General features: G+C 34.8%; 1 non-coding gene across 1 annotated transcript; it reads right to left on the bottom strand.

Annotated features, from left to right (window-relative positions):
• Positions 1 to 7,204: 7,204 nt before the first annotated feature.
• On the bottom strand, positions 7,205 to 7,311 carry LOC124523377 (U6 spliceosomal RNA). The gene has a single exon (XR_006964986.1). It is a non-coding gene; the product is annotated as a U6 spliceosomal RNA (small nuclear RNA).
• Between the last annotated feature and the right edge of the window lie 7,081 nt (positions 7,312 to 14,392).

The following is a 14,392-nucleotide window of genomic DNA, read 5'->3' as shown; positions in this document are numbered from 1 at the left end:
TAGTGATATTAGATCATAGTGTATTCCTATTTTCTTTTTTTTTTTTTTAATTTTTTTTGACGTTTATTTATTTTTGAGACAGGGAGAGACAGCATGAATGGGAGAGGGTCAGAGAGAGAGGGAGACACAGAATCTGAAACAGGCTCCAGGCTCTGAGCTGTCAGCACAGAGCCCAACGCGGGGCCCGAACTCACGGACCGCGAGATCATGACCTGAGCCGAAGTCGGATGCTTAACCGACTGAGCCACCCAGGCGCCCCAGCGTATTCCTATTTTCAATTTTTTGAGAAAACTCCGTACTGTTTTCCACCAACAGTGCATGACAGTTCCTCTTTCTCCACATCCTCACCAACACTTGTTATTTCTTGTCGTTTTGATTCTATCCATTCTTACAGATGTAAGGTGATATCTCATTGTGGTTTTGATTTGCAGTTCCCTGATAGTTAGTAATGTTGAACATCTTTTCATGTGTCTGTTGGCCATCTGTATGTCTTCTTTGGGAAAATGTCTATTCAGGTCTTCCACCTAATTTTAATCTGATTGTTGGTTTGTTGGGTGCTGAGTTGTATAGTTTATGTATTTTGGATACTAATCCCTTATCAGATTTACAATTTGCAAATATCTTCTCCCATTCAGTAGATTGCCTTCTTGTTTTGTGGATAGTTTCATTCACTCTTCAAAAGCTTTTTATTTTGATGTAGCTTCAATAGTTTATTTTTACTTTTGTTTTCCTTGCCTTAGGATATTATGCCCATTTTAAAAATGTTTAAATAATTAGCCTAATACCATACAGCTAAACAATAAATGAAAGTGTTGGGAACTGAGCACAGATTCAATTCTAAAACCCACGCTCTTTTCAAAATGCAAGGCCATCATTTTTGTAGGTGAATCACTAAAAATATAAACGAATGTGTTATTAGCTTGAATTTCTGGATATTTTAGAAAATTAATTTTTTTCCTACCAATTTACGTTAAAGGATCAAATGATACACTTTACTGCATCATTAAAGTGACTCCTTCTAGTATCAGAACTACTTTCTTTAGAGATGTCCCACTTATTTTCTTTTTGCCTGTTGCTCACATTTCTTAAAAATCTTCCCTCATCATCCCCTTCCCATAATGATATATTCTTTTCTAATGAAATGGAATACAATTAGCGCATTCTAATTTTAACCAAATCTATGGTGCTGATTCAGCATAACAGACACACAGCCAATGCATTTGTTACAAATGCCTTGACTAGAACTTTGGCAAAAACAGTGATAAAATTAACTAACCTAATGTAGTTTATCACTTAGAACACTTTCATCTTGTTGCTGCTTTACAGGATTGTTAGGGAAATAGTTATCAAACTCTCAGACAACTATCAAATCCTAGCCCAGCCACTTGCAGCTATGTGATACTGAGCTGTAGTACTCTTCTGAAAAATGAAGATATAAAATCTATTTTTCATATTTGTTGAGAGTTAAGAGATAATATAAGAACTACCTGACTGTATGTCCAGCCACATAATAGGAATGGATGGTAATAAATTGTAGCCATAATTATGAAAAGACCCTAAAGAAGTTTTGATGAAAATGCATCCTAATGATTATTTATAGCCAAGAAATCCACTCCCAGTAAAGTTAAACTACATATTCCTCTGTATATTGCCAAGGTCGACAATATGCTGATTTAATTGAGCTTCAGAGAAACTACTTTTTTCAAACATGCTTCAGCTCATATCCTAGAAGTAATAGTACTTCATTTCATTTAAAACAATATGTCAACAAGAAAATGTTTGTGATTTCTTATTAGAATCACTATTGACGTTATGACTGGAGATATCAAAGAGAGTGAAAATGCCAAAGATCTATGCCAGCTTATCTCAAAGTTTTAAATGTAAAAACTATAATTTTTATTTTTTTGTTGACCTATCTTCAAAACCACAGAAAAATTCCTCAGGTCTATCCCCGGTACAGATAAGCACATCAAAGGCATTCTTTATTTCTTTTACTGTTTTTTCTGGTTTCTATCATTTTAAAATTCTTTTTGTTAATTTCCATTTTGTCTACTTTTCCCATTAGAACCTCTAAAATATTTATCAGAGTTATCTCAAATTTCTTGTCTGATCTTTCCAACATCAGTATCACATCTGAGTCTAACTTTTAGATTTGCTTTGTCTCTTCAGACTGTTTTTTCTTTATCTTTCTGTGTAACTTGTAATTTTTGGCTGAATGTTAAAAATATTGTTTAGTATAGATGACTAAGGGTTGTTTACTTATTTATTTATGTAAATGGTTATGCAATTGGAGTATGAACACAATAACATCAGTTATTTGAAATTTGTTAAGCTCATTTTTATGGCTTAGCATACAGGTCAATTTTTATAAATGTCCTATGTGTACTTCAAAATATATATTTTAGTGGACATATGTCCAGGTATAAAGTTTGTAAGTGATATTCTCTATGTTATATACAGCAGACATTTTTTGCTATTTTTGTTTTGAGCATCTATCAATACCTTATGAAGGTATTTTTAAGTCTCTCCTTATATGTTGGTATATTTATCAATTTCTTAAAGAAAAGACCTATAAAATATGCTTTACAACTTTGGGGGTGTTGTTCTTTTTTTTTTTTTTTAAGAGAGAACACAAGTGGGGGAAGAGCAGGAGAAAGGGACAGAGGATCCAAAATAGGTTCTGTGCTAACAGCAGAGAGTCCCATGCAGGGCTCAAACTCATGAACCATAAGATCATGACCTGAGTCAAATGCTCAACTTAGCCACCCACACACCCCAGAGGGTGTTATTGTTACATATATTCTTAGAGCTATTATAGCTCCCTTATACATTGAGCAACTTTTCATATGCCTCACTCACATTTTTTAACCTCAGAATGCTTTTCCTTTAAAATCTGTCTGAAATTGTATAATTATATCACTTTTATTTGCTTGTATCTGTAGGGTAATTCTAATTTGTATTTTATAATTTCAACATAAATCAGTCTTTAAAATGTATGTGTGTGACTTAGAAGCAGAATATAATTAATTTTGTGTTTTGCTGAGATTACACATTTCACTGATTTTAAAAAAGATAATTCAAGGGGCACCTGGGTGGCTCAGTCGTCTAAGAATCTGACTCTTGATTTCAGCTCAGGTCATGATCTCACAGTTCAGTTCTTAGGATCAAGCCCCATGTCACCATGTCAAGCTCTGCGCTGATGGGCACAGAGCCTACTTGGGACTCTCTCTCTCCCTCTCTCTCTGTCCCTCCCCCACTAAACTCTCTTTCAAAATAAATCAATATTTTTAAAATAAATGAATACAAATAAAAAGTTTAATGTGTTCTTCAATATTTCTATTATGTGCTTTCTTTCAACTTTCTCTTTAAATGTTTTATATCTTCCATTCTGGGTTTGATTTAAAACAAGTTTTTTTCTTCTTTTCCTTATTCCATTTGTTCCCTTCAACTTCTTTTAAACATTATAATGATTCTTTTTAGTGATTAGCATAGCTACTTAAATACACAGATTCAATCCTGTCTAGTTATTCAATATCTTTACCTCATTCTAAAATACACAAGGATCTTAAAATGCTTAAACTCTGAAAACTTATTCTCCAATTGTATGGCCATTGTATTCCAGCATTTTAGCTCTATCTTGGTTTTCCTCAAATATTAGAATTTGTATGTTTTTTTTATGGAGTCAAGGTTTATTTCCACTTATCCACCTATTTTGCAATGTGTCCACTTAATATTAACCCTTCAACTCTAAATTTCCACCTGTAATCACTTTTCTCATATCTGAAGTACATCTGAGAAAAGCTACTGTATTAAAAATATATTAGAAAGAATCTCTATGTTTTTCCTCACTTCATCTGAAAATACATTTACTTAAATTTTGTTAATTAAACATAGGATAGTTTAGGGGCACCTGGGTAGCTCAGTCAGTTAAGTGTCCGACTTTGGTTCAAGTCATCATCTCATAGGCTCATGAGTTTAAGCACCATGTCAGGCTCTGTGCTGACAGCTCAGAGCCTGGAGCCTGCTTCAGATTCTATCTCCCTCTCTCTCTGCCCCTCTGCCACTCGCACTTTGCCTCTCTCTCTCTCTCTCTCTCTCAAAAATAAACATTAAAAAAAAAAGGTAGGATAGTTTAACCATCTATAAAATTAAAAACTGGAGACTATTTTCTCTCAGAACTTCAAACATATTATTTTTGTCTCTGGCCTCCATCATGCTGTTCAAAACCTGTTCTCATTCTAATTGCAAACTCATTGTAGATTATTTTTCCCTAATTTTTTTATATTTCTTCATATTATTTAGTTTCCAATGATTATCTATGTGTCAATTAACTATTTTTTATTCTGTAGGAATTTGCTAAAATTCTTGATCTGAGAAAAGATACCTTTGAATAATCCTATAAAAATTGTTATCCATTATATCTTCAGATAGTTTGGCTTCCTTATTCTCATTTTTATACTTACATAACTTTGTTAACTTTTCTGTTGGATCTTATCATTCACATTAGCATTCATATTGACAACTCTTTCTTCCCTCTCTGAGGAACATATTGAGTCAGGTCTTCAGATTTCCCTGCTTTCCCAGTCCTACTTGTGGTCCACCAGTTTACTATTCATTTTGCCCAATTTACTATGTATAATATAACCTAACCTTTGTATCTTTTTATTTTAACTTAGTATTTAATTTCATGATTTAATTTTAACTAATCCACCAACTGTAGAGTCAACAATTATATATTTTTTTAATTCTTCAGATTCTTCCTAATTATTTGACCCATGTGTAGTTTTTTCATCCTTGCTTAAAATATAAAACTAATATTAACCTAATGCTATTTTTAGCATTACATATATTAAAATGAGTTTTATGTTCTGTATATAATTATTGTAATATCTAAAAATTTGTTATGTCTCATCCTACTTCCTTTTTTTCTCACCCTCACTTTTGGTACATTATTTTCTACATGTTTAGGATATCTCTTTTTAAATTTCAAGTAATTTTTTTCTTGGAACTTTGTAGAAGTACTGTGACACTGAGCTGAAATTACATTCTTTCAGAGAGTATTTGTTTTTATACCTGTTGATTACTCAAGAATAGTACTGACTTAGAAGACTATTCTAAGAAGAAATTCTCACTTTGAAGAGATGGGTTATTTTTAAAATTTTCTTTGGTTTGTTGAGTATTTCTTTGTTTGTATATTTTTTGCTCCAAAGTGGTTTGAACTACAAAAATCATAAGAGGTCCATTAGATGTCACATATTCATAAGGGAAACTAATCTCCTCCCTCTCCTGAGTACTAAAACATCAAGATAGTCAGGTTTCATTATTGCCCCCTTTTTTCAGGAGAGTTTATTTCTTGTTCACATTTACATTGATTGTATGGCCCAAACTGATCACAGTGTTGAGCATGTGTGCACAGTATGTTGTGGGAGCAAGAGGATCTTTTGTTAGATTCCATCTTGGACAGAACCTAGGCATTCTCTTGGTTCACTGCACCCCAGACAGCCATTGTGGGAGAAGCTCATGTTCTCCCAGGAGTCCTCCTTTAATTTCCATTTTTAGACACTATCTGATCTTTACTTCTGTGACTTCTCAGCAATTAATATAACAAAGTTTAGTTTTTCCAAACTACAGTTATTCCAAGATACCTAGTTTTATAAACAATTAGCAAGAGAAGTTACTAACGAGTTTTTAACTAAACGAGTACTTAAAACTGAAAAATTTTGTAACAGAGTTACTCTTAAAAGAGCAAGATTGCTTCAGTAGCTTAGACTAACTTCAAAGTGCAAATCAGTTTAGGAACTAATTTGTAAGAGTAAAATATCCAACTATCACTTCTTTATTTACACCCTATTTTTTAAAAAATCTAATCACCTAGTGAAAAAACTTGAAAATATGAGTTTTCTACTTATAAAAGCTTTAATTGCTGAGGGTAATGACTCTGAAAAGAGATTATATTTTTATTGCCTGGGATGTTCTTCCGTAGCAGAATCAGTTCATCACAGCAGAGTGCAAGTCTTAGGGGATTGCGTTAATGGACCGTGCTGCCACCAATAAACACCTTGAATTGGTAGTTATTTTAGAGAAAAAGAAAGTCACTCTTTCATAGATTGGGTCTTCTAAATGCACTGTGAAATAAAGGGCACATAAGCTTAAGAGTAATTATTCCCATTATGCATACTTTTAGGACTCAAGACAGTGAGATAACAAGGAAAATAAATGTAAAATAAGCATGCATGGAAAGTTCATCAAGGATGAGATTCTCAATGAATGTATCAGATGAAGATATGTGCACACATAATACATTTATAAATTTTTTAAATCAATCATCTCATGATATAAACAGACAAAAATATTGTATTAATGGGTACTTAATGACAATAAGTGACAAAGCTGCTTCTTATGGCCCATAATATATCATGGTTGGGGGGGAGCATTACTCTTTTACATCCGATGTGTAAGTTCTATTCAGGAAACTAAGAAAATTGGAATTTTTTTTAAGTTTGTTTGTTTGTTTGTTTAGAGAGACAAAGAGAGTGTGAGCAGGGAAGGGGCAAAGGGAGAGGGAGAGCGAGAATCCCAAGCAGGCCCTGCGTTGTCAGCACAGAGCCTGACCTGGGGCTTGAAGTCATGAACTGTGAAATCATGACCTGAGCTAAAATCAGGAGTTGGACACTTAACTAAGCCACCCAGGCGCCCCAAAAAATCAGAATTTTCATAGTGAAAGTAAGTCTCTACTATCTAAAGGCAAAATAACAAGTTATCAAGACTTGATATCAAAGTAAAGTCTCACAGAAACCATTTTCTGGATAATTTGATCATCCCCTACTATGTCTCCTCCTCACAAGAACTTTTTTTTTTTATAATTTTTTTTTTTCAACGTTTATTTATTTTTGGGACAGAGAGAGACAGAGCATGAACGGGGGAGGGGCAGAGAGAGAGGGAGACACAGAATCGGAAACAGGCTCCAGGCTCCGAGCCATCAGCCCAGAGCCCGACGCGGGGCTCGAACTCACGGACCGCGAGATCGTGACCTGGCTGAAATCGGACGCTTAACCGACTGCGCCACCCAGGCGCCCCAGAACTTTTTAAATAAAGATAAATACTGCCACCATGTTCAGTTACATGGGATGTTCTGGAACACATAAAAATTAAGAATATTCTTGTCCTTGAATTACATACTTTCCAATATACTGCAAATTGAAATCTAGGTTGGGAGATTTCCATGAATGTGCAGGTCACCCTTGCACAAGGGCCATGCTGGTCTTCTGTGCGTCTTTCCAATCTTAGTGCACGTGCTGCCAAAGTGAGCACTGGGTGCAAATATTTTTCAATATAAAATTATTTAATATTGAACAGAAGTGAGGAAAAGTGTTTAGTTTATTTGAACAAAGTTCATTGACAACCTACGTATTTCAAAAATATCAATATATTTAAGCCATCAAATATACCACGGAACCATCATATTAGATAACTCTCTTAATTTCTCACAATTCTCGTCATCATTCAGCGGTTCTCTTTTAATGAGTACTCGACATTGAAGAAAACATTTTATATTGTAAGTCCTGGACTACTAAGCTTTTATTTATGACCACAGTCAGCTGTTAATTTAGTAGTTATTACCAGGATAGCAAAAGTGTATGTTATGTAAACAGTGAAGAGAGATCCTTAACATAGATTTCCCTGGGGAAGTAGGAGCAGTTAAAGATCACCGGGTTACAAATGAGCTTAGTCTTAAAGGAAGAATTAGAGAAACATCAGTGAAAATGCTGGAGAATCATTCCGGAAAGAGCAATTAGAACATGCAAAATCATGAAGACATAAAAATATACAACTTCTTAAAAGAATTTTAGAAGGAGTGATATGTCCTCCTGAATCGGGTGAGTTTTTGATGATGCGGCAGGAGTCTGAGGCTAGAGAGTAAATCTGGGGCCAAAATACTGAAGGCTTTGGGGAGGTGAGTGTAAACACAGAAGTGACAAAGTTTTTTATGTTTTACAAATATCTTAGGGTCTCTAGGATGGAGTACAATGACAGGGGAACATACAGGAAGATGGTGCAACAATACAGATGAAAAAACTGAATTAAAAGAGGTAACCATCAGTATAACAAGGAGAGGGCTGAATTGAAGATACTAAAGGAATAACAGATATTAATGTCCATTTTATGTGTCTAGCAAATAAAACAAAATTTGTCTCAAACTACACTGTCTAATAACATGTCCTCTAGCCTCATATGACTATACACATTTAAATTTATGTCAGTTAATGTTAAGAAAATTTTAAAGTTCAGTTCCTCAGTAGCATTAGCCACATTTCAAGTGTTCAACAGTCGTATGTGGTTAGTGCTACCATATTAGAAAGTATTAATATTGGACAGTGCCAGTATAGAGTTAATCCCAGATATTTAATGTGAACTACTTGTGATTAAGAGTAAGTACTCAATATTAGCAGTCATTCTGAGTGGGGATGTAAGGCTGCAATTGTACTTTCAGGTAATACCAGCATATCCTGCAGACCCAGATGTAAACTAGACCCCAGTGTTTTATTTCCAGTCAACTGGTTGTATGCAATTGTTACAAGGCAATGGGTGTGGACTGATGGAAAGGAGGCAATGAAGAAGAAATCAGTTTCAAAAAAGACTGAGACATTTGCTTATGCAACTTACTTGTATATTCCAGCCTTGCCAAAACCCATTTTTTATAGATTATTTCTACTTGATGATAGATTGTTGCTACACATGTCCAACTTTTTATAAATAAATGGATCAGACATGGAAAACTTGGGCCGCATGGTTATCTGATATCCAGGAGGGACCACCCTCCCTTTCAATCAAGGTGCTCTATGTCGGTGACCTGGCTTTAGTCTAGCACTGGGTATAAGGCCATGATTTTGCACTGTACTGACTCAAGTCTTTTTTTTTTTTTTTTGCCCACCAGATCTAGAAGGCTTTTTTTTTTTCTCTCACTTTTGTATTAGTCATGCAATATTCAAGTATGCTCTCCATCTATTTGATTTCTTGGGAGATCAAGATTAATGAGATGTTTGGTCCCTGTGGGCCAAGTAAGTCCTTGATGTTCTTTACAATAAATTGTCAGAAGACATTCTCCATGAATATTTTCATGCTTTCCCATAATCCTTACTTAATTCTAAGTAAAGAGGATGTTTGAATAAGAAAGGCTTTGGAAGCTAGATATAATGTAGCACTCTGAAGAAATTTACAGAATTGTCTCCCTGGGGTCATTTCTTTACATTCATGTTGAGATGTGACTCTATTCATGGGTCAAGTAGCAAGAAGAATTAGTATCCCTTTGAAAGTATCTGCCCCAGAAAGATTAACAGAGGTTTTAAGCAAAGGAAGGTTCATTTCCTCAGGTACCAGTGGTCAGGTTACTTAAATGGCATAGGGAGGCTTAGAATTATTATAGGTTCAAGTTGTCAGTTTCTTCTAAGCCCAACCTGTTCACAGGGTTAAGCTCCAGTTTAATAAAACAGGAAATGAGATGAGAGGCAGTTAATTGATAACTGCCACAGAGTAGGATCGATTTTTTTGAAAAAGGAGCAAATGCAAACAATTTCCACAGATGTAAATGTTTGAATAAGATGGTGCCAGGAAAACAAGTAGGTTATTTGACTCAGAAGTAGTCAATATTTTACTCTACTCCTCACTGCTGGTGAAACACAATTTATCAATACATTCTCCATCCTTGAACCCTATTGAGATACACATACCATCATTCTCAACAAAATAACATTAAGCCCAATTATCACTTCATGCCTAAATTAAAACCTCCATTTGGAGACATTTTTTTTTAATTTTTTTAAATTTACTTATTTATTTTGAGAGAGACAATGAGAGTACAAGTAGGGGAGGGGCAGAGAGAGAGGGAGAGATAGAATCTCAAGTAAGTTCTCAGCTGCCAGCACAGAGGCTGACACGGGGCTTGAACTCACGAAACCGCGAGATCGTGACCTGAGCTGGAACCAAGAGTCAGATGCTTAACCAACTGAGCCACCCAGGCGCCCCCACTTTGAGATAATTTAATATAGTAAAATATATTTTAATGGAGATTGATGGCATTTGCTTGCATTTAATAAACGCTCTCATTAAAATACTCATAATAAAGTGTGAAGATGGATAGTACATCTAACACTATTTACTTTTTGCAGAAATTGAGGAACACAAAAATTAAGTGATCCCCAAACTAATGAATGAGTTAAGAATTAAATTTTCATCTGATGATTCATTGTTGACCAGCATGTATTACTTATTTTATGACAACAGCTATTTTTGTGAATTGTTTTCCTTTTTTTTTTTCATGAAGGGCAATGGACACTAATCATCACATGACCGTGTTACATATTATATGATGTGTTACAGATTATATGATCTCTGTTTCAAAGTCCAAGGGAAAATATATTCCACAGTGTAAGGGGAAGCAGATATATGTCTTTTAGGTAATAGGCTTGCCAAAGTTAGGAGAAAATGAGATAAATAATCAGTAATTTTTTCTTATGTCAATTGAAAATAAAAGGTAAAAACTTGCCAGTTCTTCCATTTATTCCACCTGCTATTTTCATGCTTTATCGCTTCAAATGTTTCACTCCTTCTCAGCCATTTTTACTTACAAAAAATTATCCATGTTCTTCTGTATTCACCTAAGAACCCCTGGCACGTGGACTGCTTCAGTGCTTACCCAGTAGTATAAAAATTTCCCACAAATTCTGTCTGTAGACTATTCTGCCCTTGATTCATGTGTGACACTCGTCTGTTATGCTGAGAGATACCCGTCCATTCACTGCTGTGGGTACTCTAAGACTTCTTCACCTTGACGTTATCAAGCAAAGTGACCTAGCTGTTTTGTATCCCTCCAGGTTCCTTTTGTGTCTTTCATTCTGTAAATATTCTACCAACATCCGAGTATCCTAATGAGTTAAAATGTGATTAAAATAAATATTCATTGTGACTACTATGCTATTTATATTATATTGCTTATGGACTACTTATAAACCAACATGACTAGTAGTCACAGTCATGACAATAATTTGTGAAAAGGAATAAAAAAAAAAAAGAAAAAGGATGGTTTTCTTAGAGCTTTTGCTGTTAGCTATGATCACATGCTTATCCCGATGGGTATTTCCTGACAGCTACATGTGGATAAATGAGGGAAAACTATAGCCTGTGGTGAGAATTTTGTAACACCTATACAAATACAGTTTATCTTTCTACCTATATTCTGGGATTTAGGTTTAGGGGAAACATGAGCCAGAGTATAAAATGGTTCTTCACCTCAAGTTCCTATTTATTATCCAGGAACCAATAACAGTGTTAATCCAAATTGACTTAGAATGTAATTTTCCATATTAATCTGACCATTGGAAGGCAATTTTCTAATTTTAGTTAAACTTAAATATAAGAAAAATAATGATAATAATAACAATAATAGTATTAATTATAAACAGGTAATAAAGCTCTATGCCAAGTGTTTTCTAAGTTATTTCATTGATACTCATTATTGTGTTATTTATCAAGCGTGTCAGAATTAGATGTATTAAATAATTTGTCAATAAGACACCAAGAAGTTAAAGAGGCCAATTAAATATCAAGCTCACCGAAGTGAGCCACCAAATAAAGACAGGCCCTAATAGACTTTGAATCCTCTGCCTTTATAGAAGAAACAAATCAGACTACTTTCTCTGACTTGCTAAATTTGATTAAGTATCTCTACTTTGGGACAAGAATTTGCAGAAAAATACAGTTCTACTCCACCACTAATTAATATGCTGTATCTTTTATGTGCAAGTATATTAACGAACTTCAACTGGTACAAGGTTCTTAGTGTGGCTCATGGCTATCTCAGAACCTATTAGTAAACAATCCTGTGTTTTTTATTCACTGCTTTAAACATAATAATAGCAGTATGTCAACCATTGCACTAAGAGCTTAACATCTATTTACATATATTTTCATATTCAATTCTCAGAACAGCCACAAAAGGTAAGTTTCATTATTACCATTTGGAGATAAGAAAACTTATGTTCTGTGAAGTTAAATAATTTGTCCAAGATCTCAGAGCTAGTATGTACCAACCCACGATTTGAACCAAATTATTTCTCTGAAAGTCTTTGATCTTAATAACCACTATATAACATTTACTGTTTTGAAGCACATTATTGTTATTCTGACAAACACATATTTGTCAAAATTATGTACCATGTTTTCTACATACCAGTAGTCACATGCATAAATATAATTAATAACATATATTACTATAGAAATTTAGCTACTTTTAAAAGCAAAAGTTATATTGTATTGATAGTCCCTATAGTTCCTAGGTTAGCATGAACTCTCAATAAATATTAAATCACAACAGATCGTTTAAAATATTCAGTATTATGCATTTAAAAACCAAAACAGTAGAATTCACTTTAATCTTGCTATACACAAACATGCTCTCTCTACTTTGGTTCTGATCCACACACATGTTGCTCTACAAACAGAAGGACAGATGTTGCAAGATAATTCACCTTTTTAGGTAGATTTAATTCACACCATGCTGCAGTGAAAATGTTTGACGGAGCTCTTTAATTTTTCTGCTATATAGGAATATAATAATCAGAAAAAAAAAATCCTATCTTTAAGTGACAGGTCTTTGCATAGTCTCATCTAGAATACCTGCAGGGGGTGGGAGTTATCTGACCTGCTTTATAATATTGTAGTGATGTGTGATGCACGTTTGAAAAAAACAGAGTTTACACGTGAGGTTCCCCAGTCAGTAAAGACAAAGCTTGTCTCCGGTATAAAAACACTTGGTCCCTGTGTCAAGAGAAAGAACTCCACACTGCCTTGAAGCACCCCTGGCAGTTGATAATGGAGAGCTGTTGGCAATGATAATGGAGGCAGATGCTTACCTGTTCTCCTACAGTGTACAATCTTGGCTCGATGACAAGGTGAGAAGAAGGAGAAGCTGTCACAGAATGGGGGCAACTGGCAGCTGGAACCCTAGCGGGGAAGGGTAAACTGGTCACCCAGGGCTGCTTGCTTGACTGTAGCAGATCTCATCAATCATGCCAACATATGCAGCTGCCTGAAAATAAACAGGCTTCTCAGACAGGAGACAAAACGAGGCAAATTAAAAGACCAATAATTTAAACAAATCTGTTTCCAGTTTCACAGCAAAGATGGATGGATGAATTCTGCTGATAGACCCAGATTTCTGGTTAATTGATAAAAGTCACTGATACATACTAATGCAATAAGTTTATTAAACATGCCGTTCTGAAACAGAATCCTTTTATAAATTATTTAAAAGTCTTTTTTTTATACAGGTATGACATAGTTTTTAAAAATATATCAATTATTATCTTCTAGATTTTTCTAAAATTATTAGTGAAATAAACGTTGTGACTGTAAGAAGGCTACTGAAACACCTGTCTTCTTGTTCTGTTCAAAGCCCCAAATAAAACCAGTGGGGCTGTAATGATGACTGTGTAAGATAATCCTTTTTATGTTCATTTCATTTTATCTTATTAGTGTATTAGCTGATCTTGAAAACACTGATGACAATATTGCTTCCATCTATTACTTCTTCATCACATTCTCTCATTTACTTCTTTTATTCTGATCAAGTTAATATTATTTTTACTCCTTCCTACATATGTATATACTTTATTTATTTTCTGAACATTCTTTTCTAATTCCTCATAGTCCTACAGCAATCTTCTATTTCACATCAAGAAAACAAATTACTTGCAGTCCTTCCTTTTTTGGCTTATAACAGACCTCTACTGGGAGCTCTTGACTAATAACTACAGATTCCCTAAGGTTAAAAGATGATGAACTCCACCATTAGTTTTTACTCCTTGTTACCACATTTCTTTCTTGAGTCTATCCTTTATCCATCCGATTTAGATTAAAAGACCCAAAGAGCTCCTGTCCTTTGTAGTGATGTGTTTTGCATTTATATGCTTATGACTGCTACCCAGTGCCCTACAGAGAGCACTGAGGGGTCTGATGATACAATATCAGAACGTGGTGATTTTCTTTTTCAAATCTGACAGTGGTGCAGAAATTAGAGAAAGACAAAACTAGCCTGAGGTCAATGTAATTCTCTCGTCTCTCAGGCTCATCTCCTTACACAGGTGGTGTTACAGCTGCTGTTATGTCTGCAGGGGAATAACAGTCGCTGGCAGCCCCTTACACAGCTGGCAGCCGGATGCAGGGACATGAGAAGCAGGTTCGACATTGCTAAATGGGAAGCATCCACCTTGCCTTCCAAATGTCTGATTTTTTTTTTAATCTGCACTGCAAGACAGGTTGCTGCTGTTGCTGTTTCTATCGTGGCTGAGAGTTCAAATTTCTCCTCGCCTACCAGATTGCTGAGTGACCTGCAAGC

Source organism: Lynx rufus, unplaced genomic scaffold, assembly GCF_022079265.1.
Source record: "Lynx rufus isolate CCGP_SWC_20201006 ecotype Redwood Valley unplaced genomic scaffold, mLynRuf1.p SCAF_1, whole genome shotgun sequence".
In the NCBI taxonomy this organism is placed as follows: domain Eukaryota; kingdom Metazoa; phylum Chordata; class Mammalia; order Carnivora; family Felidae; genus Lynx; species Lynx rufus.
This window is presented reverse-complemented; position numbering and strand designations above follow the sequence as displayed.